This window comes from Mizuhopecten yessoensis, unplaced genomic scaffold (assembly GCF_002113885.1).
Source record: "Mizuhopecten yessoensis strain PY_sf001 unplaced genomic scaffold, ASM211388v2 scaffold10275, whole genome shotgun sequence".
Classification (NCBI taxonomy): domain Eukaryota; kingdom Metazoa; phylum Mollusca; class Bivalvia; order Pectinida; family Pectinidae; genus Mizuhopecten; species Mizuhopecten yessoensis.
The window spans coordinates 271944-288278 of NW_018408465.1; the positions used below are offsets into that span (position 1 = coordinate 271944).

General features: G+C 36.6%; 1 protein-coding gene across 3 annotated transcripts in view; it reads right to left on the reverse strand.

The window, feature by feature from the left end:
• Window positions 1-16335, reverse strand: part of LOC110459903 (transcription factor SOX-13-like) — a 221096-nt gene that overhangs the window by 95522 nt on the left and 109239 nt on the right. Inside the window, exon 1 of one of the 3 annotated variants that reach the window (XM_021512392.1) lies at window positions 5738-5755. The exons of the other annotated variants lie outside the window; for them this stretch is intronic. The gene's annotated coding sequence lies outside the window, so the exon portion shown is untranslated. Of the gene's footprint in view, window positions 1-5737; window positions 5756-16335 lie in introns of those variants that run through there. 3 annotated transcript variants of the gene reach the window in all.

A 16335-nucleotide genomic window follows, 5' to 3' on the forward strand; every position in this document is an offset into this window, starting at 1 on the left:
TAATCAATTCAATTACAACACATTCAAGCATATACCTAACTCTTACAAGAGTTTTTGCAACTAAGAAATAGGGAAATTGCTTCAGAAAAAATAATGAAATCTTTATTTATATATTGAGGAGAAGTTGTCAGAAATGTGTTTTGTATCTCCTATATTGAAGAGCTCCAGTAAATTCATTAAGACAACTTACACAGGAGAATGGCATATCTGCAGTGGAGTCTGTAGGTAATTCTTTAGATATCTTTATCTAAGTTTATTACATTTGGAGGAGATGGAAATCTTTTAATACAAACAAATGCACACCGGTATAGGCAGCTGTCCGCAGCATCAGGTACCTACTCATATCGTAATAAATATATCATCATACACACTCCTCCGGGATGTAAACACCCAACACACACAATTCCTTTTACCTTTGCCTTTCTGTTGTCTCCAAAAAAGATCTCTCTTTTCTAAGACTTTTCAAAAACAAAACTTTCACAGGCCATTGTGGGAAGATTTCTTTGAAATGTATTTCCATTTGTATAAGTGTCGATACATTTAGCACTGTATCTAACCATCTATATATCTGAATGCCAAATTGCTTTTCTCCACACAGGTTTACAACGTTACTTGACAGTTGTTAATAAATCTAGCCACTTATATCTCAGATAGAAATATTCCTTTCCCATTTGTTATCTCCCTTTTATAAAGCTCTCCAACTGCTTAGGCTAGGCAAATTTAGTTCTTGGAAATCTAAGCGAAAAAATGCAAACCCGTAATTAAGTTAGAAATCATATCAAGACATTCATGGTTCATGGCGATATAAATGTTCTTGTTTAGAGTGAAGGCCTGGGTTCATATTGGCAGATATATAGTTTTTCTTTACCATTGTCAAATACAAGCATTTTTAATTTTCTTTATAAGTATTGTTTAACACACACAAATAAATATTGCCTCGTGTAGTTCTCAAATAAAACAGATAAATAATGAATGCTTTAGTATTGTCAATCAAATAGCTGCCTATTCAAGTTTTGTCAAATACAATTCTATAATGTATCATTACCGTAAGTATGAATAGTAGAAAAGTTATGTATCACAACCGTAAGTATGAATAGTAGAAAAGTTATGTATCATAACGGTAAGTATGAATAGTAGAAAAGTTATGTATCATAACGGTAAGTATGAATATTAGAAAAGTTATGTACCACAACCATAAGTATGAATAGTAGAAAAGTTATGTATCACAAACGTAAGTATGAATAGCAGAAAAGTTATGTACCACAACCATTAAGTGTTTATCTGTCTGGTATTTTGTGCTATAATACAGTATTATGGTGGTCAGACACCTGTTGGAATAGTGTTAAAATCCTTTTGTGTCTTTCAAAAAAAGACATTTTCAAAATAACATTTAATACTTGGTAACCAAGAAACTATGTAATGCTTAAATTACAAGTATTTGATAATAATATCTCTTTAATTCATCAACCTAAACACATTATTTCAAAACTTAGAGACATGTCATAACTGTTCTGGTTCATGATTACACATTTGATTTAAAGCTGCAACAGAGTTAATACATATTATAATTTCTTCCCTTATTTAATTTCGTGAAGTGAGTATTTTTTTTATGATATACCACGTTTTGATTTAAACTTTTGAAGAATGTCCTTGGCTTGTCATTCGGCAGACTTCATCAGCAGCTAGGGGAGGACTCCACATCTGCTGCCAATTTGTGGGGGTCAGGTGGCTCAGGAGGACCCTCCCATCCTGACCTGTGCCTATCAGTCGACTAATCAGTTCATTACACAACCCTGATTATTAATCTGCTACAGCAGTATGTAATGGCCAGTCTCCACTAAAGATATTACTCATACCTACAAACTTAATTAATGGACAATTTCAAATACCCGGGATTGGGGGTTTCCCCCGACACAAGCCGGTGGTTCCGTAAAATAGGGACAGTGGTAGATTGCGGCAGATCTTACTGTCTTTGAGAATTGGTAGGTGTTCCCATCAGGTAGGCAGAACCTTGCCTAACAAAGTCTCTCCGAATGCGAATATAATTGACGACAGCTGATTCCATTCAGAAAGATTTGGGTGGATTTGTTGTACCCCATGTACAACCCTTCGGAAGCTGGGGAGGGATTTACCTCCCCTCATTTATGGTTGGGTATCAGGGTTCTCATCTGATCCCCTAATTCCTCCCCCTAGTGTGTAAGAGTGCAGATAAGAGGCAACATGGCGGTACAGTTAGGTTTTCAGCACAGAATATAAATGTTTAAAAACATGTGCACCAACACAAAAATCTCTTACCCCCTCGATGTGTTTGAGGAGATGAAAATAATGTAGGAAAGATAAAAAAATAAATAAAAAAATTACAACTTTATTTTCATTTTCAAAAAATAAAAACACGTCTATGTGAACTTATAAAAATTATTTTCTAAATTTGTTGATAAAATAGAATTATGTATGCATGGTGGGAGTTGCATATATGTTCTATATCTATTCAAATTAAACTATTTCATCAAATATGCTGTAAAGATTCTAGTTTATAACTGTATATCGGGTTCCCATGCTCTTCTCTGTCCCCTTCTGCCTTCACATTTTTTCTCTTCAGTTCCCATCTGTTTCTCCCCAGCTCATAAATAACACTTGTAATGTACCATTCTCCTTTTTCACTTATACTTCCTATACATTAAATTTGTAAAGTTCATTTTCAATTCTGTATCTTTCACATGCTCTATCGATAAACTTTTTAAAGATAGTTTATGTTCTTTTTGTATGTGTTTCCTTCGGATAACTGAACAGTGTTTTTTTTACAAAGTAAAATCTTCTGTAAATTATTCATTTGATATGGGAGATATTTTTGAATGATCTAGAGCTACAAAATTCTTTTTATAATTTTTGTCCAACTATCACATTGAAGAAGGTTACGCCTGGTCAACATTGATCAGAAACTGCACATTTAGTGTAACCTTATCACTGATATGGCAGGTATAATTTCTGAATGTTTTCTACAAAATTCTTTTCATATTTAACATACAGTATATATAGCCACGAGACAGTGAATATTGACACTAAACTGTGTATATAACCACCATACAGTGTATATAGCCACCAGATAGTGTATATAGCCACCAGACAGTATATATAGCCACCACACAGTGTATATATCCACCAGACAGTGTATATAGCCACCAGACAGTGTGTATAGACCCCAGACAGTGTATATAGCCACCACACAGTGTATATACCCACCAGACAGTGTATATAGCCCCCAGACAGTGATATAGCCACCAGACAGTATATATAGCCACCACACAGTGTATATATCCCCCAGACAGTGTATATAGCCACCAGACAGTGTATATAGCCACCAGACAGTGATATAGCCACCAGACAGTATATAAAGCCACCAGACAGTGTATATAGCCACCAGACAGTGTACATAGCCACCACACAGTGTATATAGCCACCAGACAATGTATATAGTGTATATATCCCCCAGATAGCCACCAGACAGTGTATATAGCCACCAGACAGTCTATATAGCCACCAGACAGTCTATATAGCCACAAGACAGTGTACTACAGATACCATACCGCGTATATAGCCACCAGACAGTTTACTACAGATACCAGACAGTGTATATAGCCACCAGACAGAGTACTACAGATACAATACAGTATATATAGCCACCAGACAGTATATATAGCCACCATACAGTGTATATAGCCCCCAGACAGTATATATATCCACCAGACAGTATATATAGCCAGCATACAGTGTACATAGCCACTAGACAGTGTAATATAGCCACAAGACAGTGTACTACAGATACCATACAGCGTATATAGCCACCAGACAGTTTACTACAGATACCAGACAGTGTATATAGCCACCAGACAGAGTACTTCAGATACCATACAGTATATATAGCCACCATACAGTGTATACAGCCTCCAGACAGTATATATATAGCCACCAGACAGTATATATAGTCACCATACAGTGTACATAGCCACCAGACAGTATACTACAGATACCATACAGTATATATATCCACCAGACAGTATATATAGCCAGCATACAGTGTACATAGCCACTAGACAGTGTAATATAGCCAAAAGACAGTATACTACAGATACCATACAGTGTATAAAGCCACCAGACAGTATATATAGCCACCAGTCAGTGTATATAGCCACCAGACAGTGTACTACAGATCCCATACAGTGTATATAGCCCCCAGACAGTATATATAGCCACCATACAGTGTATACAGCCTCCAGACAGTATATATATAGCCACCAGACAGTATATATATCCACCAGACAGTATATATAGCCACCATACAGTGTACATAGCCACTAGACAGTGTAATATAGCCACAAGACAGTATACTACAGATACCATACAGTGTATATAGCCACCAGACAGTATATATAGCCACCAGACAGTATATATAGCCACCAGTCAGTGTATATAGCCACCAGACAGTATATATAGCCACCAGTCAATGTATATAGCCACCAGACAGTGTACTACAGATACCATACAGTGTATATTGCCACCAGACAGTATATATAGCCACCAGACAGTATATATAGCCACCATACAGTGTATACAGCCACCAGACAGTATATATAGCCACCAGACAGTGTACTACAGATACCATACAGTGTATATAGCCACCAGATAGTGTACTACAGATACCATACCATGTATATAGCCACCAGACAGTATATATAGCCACCAGCCAGTGTATATAGATACCATACAGTGTATATAGCCACCAGACAGTGTATATAGCCACCAGACTGTATAATGCAGATTTCATACAGTGTATATAGACACCATACAGTGTATATAGCCACCAGACAGTGTATATAGCTACCAGACTGTATAATACAGATTTCATACAGTGTATATAGACACCATACAGTGTATATAGCCACCAGACAATGTATATAGCCACCAGACAGTGTATATGACCTTCAGGTCTTTATATGACTTTAACCCTTTCACTTCTATGTAACTTTAATAAACTCTACCAAAAATTGTTATGGACGAGTCCATTATGGTGTACAGTATTGAGAAAGGATCAAGACTGTGTATATGGCACACAGACAGTATATATGACAATCAGACAGTGTATATGGCACACAGACAGTGTATATGGCACACAGACAGTTTATATGGCACACAGACAGTATATATGACAATCAGACAGCATATATGACAATCAGACAGTGTATATGACAATCAGACAGTGTATATAGCACACAGCCAGTGTAAATGGCACATAAACAGTGTATGTGGTACACAGACAGTGAATATTGCTCTCAGAGCAGTGAAGCAAAAGTTTCATGATCCAGATTTTTTACCAGAATGTCACACTAACAACCACCACGGACACCTACCACCAAAACCATCTACTGCTGAGTTTATATCAAGCAATCATTTTCGTCGGTCACAGACTAGAAGCAGACTGTCATTACAGGCAACCCACTCTAACAAAAGACACATGCACCACATGAAATTATTAAATATTACGAGTGGAGGCTTAAAAAGTAATCCTGTCCAATAGTCAACTAGTTAGAGTAAACAAGGCGGCCGACAAAAATGACTTGAAACAGAGGAAAATGTCTCGCCTCCCCCGTACGCCATGGTCATTGTAGATCCTGGCACTTTATCTTAATGAAGATTTTGATTGAAACACAGTGCAGTGTTTAACTACATCCTGGGTACTTACACACAACTTATACACCACTTCAACCGGCCACATACTAATTCATAAGACTTCCTGAATTTGTTTGAACTTTCTACACGGCACTATGACACCTTATACACAATGATGAAAACATGCGGCAACCAACCAACAGTAGCCTTGTAGAGCAGAAGTCAGTCGTTCAGTTAAAGAGTTATGCAAGGCAAATGTAATAAGAACATAAAAGTATAAAAATGGGCATTGTTACTCCGGTCGTTAGGCCTTTTATTGGCGGTAATATCATAAATTACCATAAATGGCTGCAAAAACGGTACATCAATATTCAACACACATCTGTATGTATTACAATAAACCAACTGTGAATTGTTAGAAATATTTAACAAAAGTAAAATTCTTGTCGGAGTAAACATCAACATGTGAAGCAATTGTACACTTTGAATGTCGTATTTATGCTCATTGTTTCCGCTGTAACTTGATCTGTATACATATCTGTTGTATTGTGCAATAGCAGGGATCCAGTTCTCCTTCCTCCCCCCTATCCCCCCCTCCCGACTCCAATCCCCATATCATACAGATATCAAGTCAGATGAATACTCACATGGATCTTGTTAAAGCAAATCTCTCAATTGTGTTAAAATAGAGTAGAACAATTTCCTAACAAATAAAGTAAGAATGTGTGTCGGTCTAATCGGATCACGATCATCAACACACAGAAGGCTGTGTAACTTATCTAGATAATGGTAATAAGTCTGGATATAGAAATTAATGTGAGAGAGTTGTACCCAGTGCATATTGTCGGTGAAAACCATTAATGCTCAAGAGTACTTGCTGTACCCAAGCTTGTGGGAGGCTCTCCGAGTCTAACCACAACAAAACCTCTTGTTAAACGTGAACCCTTCAAACGCCGTCTCTAATAACCGTGCCGATGTGTGGAATTAGCGCCGAGAATTATCAACTCGGAACATTATTCCCAATAATTCTGCAGTTTGAAATGGAGCATAAAATCACAACAGTTGAACGTCAATTAAAGTTTTGAAAACCTCACAAAACCCCGACTAACAGACTAGTATTATCCAATCTATAGGAGAGAAAAAAACATAACAAACTCATAAAAAAAAGACTTTTCTGAAGACAAGAATCTGGCTAGGCAGGCCTCTGTGGGCCCACAGTTGAGTTAACAAAAGATGTGTTACCAAGTGTTGATACCCTGTAAGTCATGTCAGTTCTGGCAATTGCCACAACCGACATAAGTGGGTAGTCAGAATTCCAATAAGTTTTGTCCCCATTTTTTTCCTTTTTCACACTTTTTCTTTTTCCCCTTGTTTGCCGTTTTAACAGCAACTTAAAAAAGAATTGTGTGCTTTTAAGAGAGGGTTAATAATCTGTGGAATTTGGAAAATGGTGAATTGCTTGGGTTAATTATTTCTTAAATACCATGAAAACTGCACCGAGAGTCTGAAACATCATTCATCAGAGGAACTTTACTTGCTAAGTGGTGTCAAGCTCAGCTGATCTGTTCAAGCTTTCCAGTGTTGAAATAAACGACCATGACAAATATCACGGTAATGACAAAGATAAGTAATGGTACTGTCAGATATGTGTACAGTTACAACTAACCATCATTTATTGTCAGATCTGTTACCATAACAACAGGCTACCATTTACTGTCAGATCTGTTACCATAACAACCAACCACCATTTACTGTCAGATCTGTTACCATAACAACAGACTGACATTTACTGTCAGATCTGTTACCCTAACAACCAACCACCATTTACTGTCAGATCTGTTCCCATAACAACAGACCACCATTTACTGTCAGATCTGTTACCATAACAACAGACTGCCATTTACTGTCAGATCTGTTACCGTAACAACAGACTGCCATTTACTGTCAGATCTGCTACCATAACAACCAACCACCATGTACTGTCAGATCTGTTACCATAATGACTTATCATCATTTACTGTCAGATCTGTTATGTTTCTGCCTCACTTATTTGTTCAGTAAATTCAATAACAATTTTCAATGTTGGAAAACTATCAATCAAGTCTTTTGGATTTTGAAAGGATCTGTCTTGTATTGTTTTTTCATTGTTTGAATGTAATTATTTGTATGGCAGTGTGTTGGGATATTTGTGTACATGTACTAGCAGGCAAGTGTGTGTTCCTAAACAGGAGACTGTTTGATAATGAAGGAGATCACTTAACTATCTTTATATTAATTCTGATAAAAAAATTACAAGGTACGTCCTAGAACAAGGACAAACAATTAGCAGTCAAATCATTTATATTTCTGAAGTATTGTATTCTCCAAGCACAGAGAATGGAGATTTGTGTAAATACTGAAGAGTGAGTATGTGCCGAGACCTGCACTATTACTGATTGTAGTATTACAGTAAGCCATTACTGTAGAGTGCATCACCTGTTCCCCCGGTCATTACATGTCTATCTCTGTTTGATGTCCCCCTCCCTCCAGGGGTTTAATTGTTACACCCCAACCCCCAACACCTGACCCCCCCTCCGTGAGGGGAGCTGGGGCCTGCCTTTACTGCCCTGTCCCTTTTGTATACCCAGATCACAATCTCATCTCTTTACCGTCATCAAAGACCACGTTTTTCTTTTCCCAGCAGGCAATTAAGTTTATAATGCAACAGATTTTTTTCAAAAAATATATAATATATATATAGACTTGAATATGAGAGAACTTGAAAGATTGTATTCTGTATCATACAATTACATCAACTCTTACTTTGTCAATGGTGATTACAACCATATACAAACATCAGCACAACAAAGACTTTTACCTGTACATAAACATTACATAACCACTACCTAAACTTGTACCACTACACAACACTACATAGACTTGTACCACCACATAGACTTGTACCACTACATAAACACTACATAGACTTGTATCACTACATAGACTTGTACCATTACATAACCAATACATAGAGTTGTACCACCACATAGACTTGTACCACTACACAACACTACATAGACTTGTACCACCACATAGACTTGTACCACTACATAAACAATACACAGACTTGTACCACTACATAGACTTGTACCACCACATAGACATGTACCACTACATAGACTTGTACCACTACACAACACTACATAGACTTGTACCACTACATAGACTTGTAACACTACATAGACTTGTACCACTACACAACACTACATAGACTTGTACCACTACATAAACACTACATAGAGTTGTACCACCACATAGACTTGTACCACTACACAAAACTACATAGACTTGTACCACTACATAGACTCGTAACACTACATAGACTTGTACCACTACATAGATTTGAACCACTACATAAACACTAGACTTGTACCACTACATAAACACTATAGAAGACTTGTACCACTACATAAACACTAACATGGACTTGTACCACCACATAAACACTAGACTTGTATCACTACATAAACACTAGACTTGTACCACTATATAAACACTATAAAAGACTTGTACCACCACATAAACACTAGACTTGTATCACTACATAAACACTAGACTTGTACCACTATATAAACACTATAAAAGACTTGTACCACCACATAAACATTACATAGACTTGTACAACTACATAAACACTATAAAAGACTTGTACCACCACATAAACATTACATAGACTTGTACAACTACATAAACACTATAAAAGACTTGTACCACCACATAAACACTACATAGACTTGTACCACTCCATAGACTTGTACCACTACATAAACACTATATAATCTTGTACCACTACATAAACACTATAAAAGACTTGTACCACCACATAAACATTACATAGACTTGTACAACTACATAAACACTATAAAAGACTTGTACCACCTGTACCATTACATAACCAATACATAGAGTTGTACCACCACATAGACTTGTACCACTACACAACACTACATAGCCTTGTACCACTACATAGACTTGTATCACTACATAGACTTGTACCATTACATAACCAATACATAGAGTTGTACCACCACATAGCCTTGTACCACTACATAAACACTACATAGACTTGTATCACTACATAGACTTGTACCATTACATAACCAATACATCGAGTTGTACCACCACATAGACTTGTACCACTACGCGACACTATATAGACTTGTACCACTACATAGACTTGTAACACTACATAGACTGGTACCACTACACAACACTACATAGACTTGTACCATTACATAGACTTGTAACACTACATAGACTTGTACCAATACACAACACTACATAGACTTGTACCACTAAATAGACTTGTAACACTACATAGACTTGTACCAATACACAACACTACATAGACTTGTACCACTAAATAGACTTGTAACACTACATAGACTTGTACCACTACATAGTCTTTACCACTACATAGACTTGTACCACTACATAGTCTTTACCACTACATAGACTTGTACCACTACATAGTCTTGTATCACTACATAGACTTGTATCACTACATAAACAATACACAGACTTGTACCACTACATAAACAATACACAGACTTGTACCACTACATAGACTTGTACCAACACATAGACATGTACCACTACATAGACTTGTACCACTACATAGATTTGAACCACTACATAAACACTAGACTTGTACCACTATATAAACACTATAAAAGACTTGTACCACCACATAAACATTACATAGACTTGTACAACTACATAAACACTATAAAAGACTTGTACCACTACATAGACTTGTACCAACACATAGACATGTACCACTACATAGACTTGTACCACTACATAGACTTGTATCACTACATAGACTTGTATCACTACATAAACAATACACATACTTGTACCAATACATAGAGTTGTACCACCACATAGACTTGTACCACTACACAACACTATATAGACTTGTACCACTACATAGACTTGTACCACTACATAGACTTGTAACACTACATAGACTTGTACCACTACATAGATTTGTACCACTACATAAACACTAGACTTGTACCATTATATAAACACTATAAAAGACTTGTACCACCACATAAACACTAGACTTGTACCACTACATAAACACTATAAAAGACTTGTACCACCACATAAACACTAGACTTGTACCACTACATAAACACTATAAAAGACTTGTACCACTACATAAACTTGTACCACTACATAAACTTGTACCACTACATAAACTTGTACCACTACATAAACTTGTACCACTACATAAACACTACATAAACTTGTACCACTACATAAACACTACATAAACTTGTACCACTACATAAACACTACATAAACTTGTACCACTACATAAACACTATAAAAGACTTGTACCACTACATAAACTTGTACCACTACATAAACTTGTACCACTACATAAACTTGTACCACTACATAAACACTATAAAAGACTTGTACCACTACATAAACTTGTACCACTACATAAACTTGTACCACTACATAAACTTGTACCACTACATAAACTTGTACCACTACATAAACACTATAAAAGACTTGTACCACTACATAAACACTAAAATGGACTTGTACCACCACATAAACACTAGACTTGTACCACTACATAAACTTGTACCACTACATAAACACTATAAAAGACTTGTACCACTACATAAACACTAACATGGACTTGTACCACCACATAAACACTAGACTTGTATCACTACATAAACACTAGACTTGTACCACTACATAAACACTAACATGGACTTGTACCACTACATAAACACTTCATAGACTTGTATCACTATATAAACACTAGACTTGTACCACTAAATAAACACTACATAGACTTGTACCACTATATAAACACAACATAGACTTGTACTACTACATAAACACTACATAGACTTGTAGTGTTTATTTAGTGGTACAAGTCTATGTAGTGTTTATATAGTGGTACAAGTCTATGTTAGTGTTTATGTAGTAGTACAAGTCAATGTTGTGTTTATATAGTGGTACTACTACATAAACACTAACATGGACTTGTTCCCCTACAAAAACACTTCATAGACTTGTAACACTATATAAACACTAGACTTGTAACACTACATAGACTTGTTCCACTACATAAACTGGTTCCACTACATAAACACTATAAAAGACTTGTACTTCTACATAAACACTAACATGGACTTGTACCACTACATCGACTTGTACCACTACATAAACACTATAAAAGACTTGTACCACCACATAACACTATATAGACTTGTACCACTACATAAACACTATATAGACTTGTACCACTACATAAACTTGTACCACTACATAAACACTATAAAAGAGTTGTACCACTACATAAACACTAACATAGACTTGTACCACTACATAAACACTTCATAGTCTTGTACCACTACATAAACACTATATAGACTTTTACCACTACATAAACTTGTACCACTACATAAACACTAGACTGGTACCACTTCATAAACACTATAAAAGACTTGTACTTCTACATAAACACTAACATAGACTTGTACCACTACATAAACACTATAAAAGACTTGTACCACTACATAAACACTATAAAAGACTTGTACCACTACATAAACACTATAAAAGACTTGTACCACCACATAACACTATATAGACTTGTACCACTACATAAACACTATATAAACTTGTACCACTACATAAACACTATAAAAGACTTGTACTTCTACATAAACACTAACATAGACTTGTACCACTACATAAACACTTCATATTCTTGTACCACTACATAAACACTATATAGACTTTTACCACTACATAAACTTGTACCACTACATAAACACTATAAAAGACTTGTACCACTACATAAACACTATAAAAGACTTGTACCACTACATAAACACTATAAAAGAGTTGTACCACTACATAAACACTAACATAGACTTGTACCACTACATAAACACTATATAAACTTGTACCACTACATAAACACTATAAAAGACTTGTACCACTACATAAACTTGTACCACTACATAAACACTAGACTGGTACCACTTCATAAACACTATAAAAGACTTGTACTTCTACATAAACACTAACATAGACTTGTACCACTACATAAACACTTCATAGTCTTGTACCACTACATAAACACTATATAGACTTGTACTACTACATAAACACTAACATGGACTTGTACCACCTATAAAAGACTTGTACTTCTACATACCACTATATAAACACTACATAGACTTGTACCACTATACAAACACTACATAGACTTGTACCACTACATAGACTTGTACCACTACATAAACACCACTTAGACTTTGTACCACTACATAGACATATACCACTACAAAAACATTACATAGACTAACAACACTACATAAATACTATCTAACATTTTTTCATCCCACTTTTGTGTACACAAAGCAAAAAACAAAAACAAAAATATTCTCAAACATTTCTGAATAACAAAAGAGGTTTAGTTTGTGTTGGGGTTTTGTTTAGGAAATATTGAAACGTATTTGTGTGGAAACGAGTAGTATATTTGAATACATACCACAATTACACTTTCCTCTGAATCATTATTTGTAATGATGTAGCTCTAGATTCTGCATCCTGTGAGCTCTAGGCTACGCAACAGCCCCCTGAATCAACTTTCTCATCAACGAGAACCTTAGGCCATGAAGGCAGACAGGACTAAGCATCCGTGACAATAAATGAAAATTTCATTCATCCACATTCCTTCTTTTCAATCCCAATAATTCTGACAACAATTCTGACGGATGTGCACGGAGATAGAAACAAGTGTGAAATTTATTCAGAAGTTATTTGTAGCAGTAAACATCCTCAAAACACAAACAAAGAAACTCTTAAAAGAAACCGATTAATTAAACGTTTGGAGACTTCGGATATCAGAATCCTCATTAGAATAAGGAATAAGGACACTTTGGGGGAAAACAAAATCGAAAAATTAACCGAGTTGTAATTAAATGATAGGAAATACGATAATTTAAATGATCAAATATTGAAGATGGTTGCCGTAACTGTCCAGCTAAAGAAACAATGGTGTGCAGCGGCATCTGTGGTGCTGAATCATGCCCAGGAATAGCCATTTAACATGATGAGGACAATACGCAGCACCCCCACTGACACTAAACCATTAATGGATGCCTCCCAATGAAACAATGACACAGCCCCGTAGCCCGGCAACAGCCGTCATGTTGGTCAAGGATTATTCCAGCGACTGACAAAATTCCGATGGAGATTGCATTTCAAACACACATCCCCCTTCCCCACCCACCAACACCACCACCATTTATTATGAAAAGTTTTTTAGCACATTTATTTGCATTGTTTTCTTAATTTCAATGGACATTTTATATCTTAATATTGTAAAATAATTTACCCATTTTTTCATGTAATTTGACTTTCCATTTACTTTAAGTATTAAATATGTTATACCCTATCATTTTTTTTTTCCATTTAAAAGAAATTTTAATTTTCTAATGTTTTATTAACATTTGCATTAGAAATCATCTTTATTTTCTGTTGATAGTACCAATACAAGAATCAAGATTTTGTCTTACAGCTTAGTTGTGTAAAAACTTGACTTTGAGAGTTTAAAACTAGTTCGAACTACACCAGATCGCAAAGACTATTGATACTTAAATCATCACTGATGTTCTGAACAGTTCCAACGCGCATTTAGATTAATCAAACATGGCAACCAGCTTATGTCACCATCCAGAAAGAATAAGACATAAAAATCAAATACTCCAAAATGAAATTGTCAACTGTTAAAGGATAAAGCTAGTGGGGATTAAAATGAAATGAGCCATTCTGTTAGTGTGCCTCCCCCCCTGGGTTAGACTCGGAGTGAGAAGGTTGTCAGGATGACAGGTGAGGTCCTGATACTGATTACTGCGATGTCCCCCTCCCCACGTCAACATTACAAGCGCAACATCACAATGCTGATATGCTGAAACAAAAACTGGCTGATGAGAGCTCCATGACGACCCTTAAGCTGACAGAGGTAATGACGAGACTATCTCTGCTCTTAATCTCCTCATTTAGTGTACATTTAAACTGGTCGCTTGCTCCTGACAACAGAAACAAATTTAAGTATCACAGTATCAGATTTTCTTTCCAATGATTCCTGGTATTATAGATATGCATCGTTATTTACATCTGATGACAAGGATGTGGCCCCGGGTGTTGTGGGATCTTATTCAACATCTTGTGTGTTTCATGGCGAGCAGGAAAGACATTTAGTGCCGGAGGGTTTGTAATCCCTGAATATCTGACAAGGCTTACATCCTCTACCTGTCAAAACAAAGCCCGTCTCAACACCGACATCTTAACCAACACTACCTAAATAGGGTACTGTCTCAGGCTCTGTCAGGTGGCCATCTTGTGTGTTTCATACTCGGGATTAGAGGACATTAATGCTTTGGCCATCACTTGATAACACCAATATCTGCCTTAATTACATACCCACCTGTCAACAAGGAGGTGCAGCAACAGATTAACACACATCCCTTACCATTAAAACCAATACCAAGTCCATGTCTTGTATTCCAGTCCATATCATGGATACCTGGGACCATACTAAGGATACTAGAGTTCATTTCATGGATACCTGGGACCATACCATGGATACAATAGACATCACCATGGATACAGCCTATCTATGGATACCTGATACAAAACTATGGATACCACAGTCTTCACCATGGATACAACCTATCCATGGATACCATAGTCCTCACCATAGATACAACCTATCCATGGATACCACAGTCTTCACCATAGATACAACCTATCTATGGGCACCTGATACCATGCTTTGGATACCACAGTCCTCACCATAGATACAAACTATCTATGGGCACCTGATACCATGCTATGGGTACTATAGTCCCCACCATGAATACAACCTATCTATGGATACCCGATACCTTACTATGGATCTAAGAGTCCTCACACTGGATACAACCTATCTATGGGCACCTGAACAATGCTATGGATACCACAGTCCTCACCATAGATACAACCTATCTATGGGCACCTGAACAATGCTATGGATAACACAGTCCTCACCGGAGATACAACCTATATATGGGCACCTGAACACTGCTATGGATAACACAGTCCTCACCAGAGATACAACCTATCTATGGGCACCTGAACAATGCTATGGATACCACAGTCCTCACCATAGATACAACCTATCCATGGATACCACAGTCTTCACCATAGATACAACCTATCCATGGATATCACAGTCCTCACCATAGATACAACCTATCTGTTGGCACCTGAACAATGCTATGGATAACACAGTCCTCACCAGAGATACAACTTATCTATGGACACCTGATACAATACTACGGGTACTGGAGACCATAGCAAGGAAGCTAGAGTCATATCAAGGATAAGAGTCCAAGACATTACTCATAGTCCCCAACAAAAGATCCCCATCCCACCCTGACAGAAACTTCCTGACAGCGAGCAGTCTGTGGGGATAGCAGCATCATCCTTTGTAATCTGCTTGCAGATTACATCAACAAATACTTCTGAAATCACATTACCTATAACACACTCATTAAAAGGCTTTCTCTTGCCTTTAGTTTTTGTTAAGACCCTATT